We start from the raw sequence: 1060 nt of genomic DNA, 5'->3' as shown, positions 1-1060 counted from the left end.
ATACGTAAAGGAGGCGATAGGTAAATTGTCACACATTATGGTTTTATTTTGTCCGACTGTTTGACCACATATTACGCTACTGGGCTTGACAATAGATAACACAGTCGAAAAATTACATAGCATATTCATGTTTTGTAATAGCAAGAAAGAAAAAAAATATATATAATTTGCTGTGGATATATTATTGAATTACATGAATATATATATAGACAAAAAAAAAATAATTCGTAACCCACTCTCGATCAAAATGATATCGAGGTAGAGGCCAGGGTTATTTACAGCATCATGTCCAGATACATCATCCCTACCAACAATACCGTCCCTTACACTTGCATATCATATACCATCAGCACCCTCAATATAATTTCGCTACCAACAACTTCTTCAATATCCCCACCACAATCAATACAAAATACTGCAATAAACATAAACCCAACCCTACCACCAAAATTACCTATCCATAATCACAACTGCATTATTACCACCATTAACCCTCCTGTCACACTCCTATAAACAATCAATGAACCCCTTATTATTAACATCAATGCAACCAAAATCAGCACCACCATGGACACCGCAGCAGTAACACGTTCTCACTGTCAGATATATATATACGAACGATATATACGAACGGTATATACGAACGATACGGAAACCGTGAAACTCGTGAACATATTGCAGTCAACATATTCAGATATTAATTACAGTATTGTCTTTATACAAGATTATGTAGATTATATGCAAATTTCTGGAGCATTTTAATATGTTCCTTTGATGTGGGTTTCGGAAAGAGATGCAATAACAGATCAGGTTGTGCTGAGAAAAGGCTTGATGTAGAAAAGGTGTTTCACACAATCTACAACATACCCATGTTGTAAGCAATCAACAGTATCCCAATATATATATATAAATATGTATAATATGTGTGCAGTATATATACATACAAACACACACTCACATCCCACACGCACATACATATATATATAAATACAAATAAGTATGCATGTACGTATATGTATATATATATATATATATATATATATATATATATATATATATA

Source organism: Octopus bimaculoides, chromosome 8, assembly GCF_001194135.2.
Source record: "Octopus bimaculoides isolate UCB-OBI-ISO-001 chromosome 8, ASM119413v2, whole genome shotgun sequence".
Lineage (NCBI taxonomy): Eukaryota > Metazoa > Mollusca > Cephalopoda > Octopoda > Octopodidae > Octopus > Octopus bimaculoides.
The sequence above is the reverse complement of the archived record's forward strand: the minus strand, read 5'-3'. Positions refer to the sequence as shown.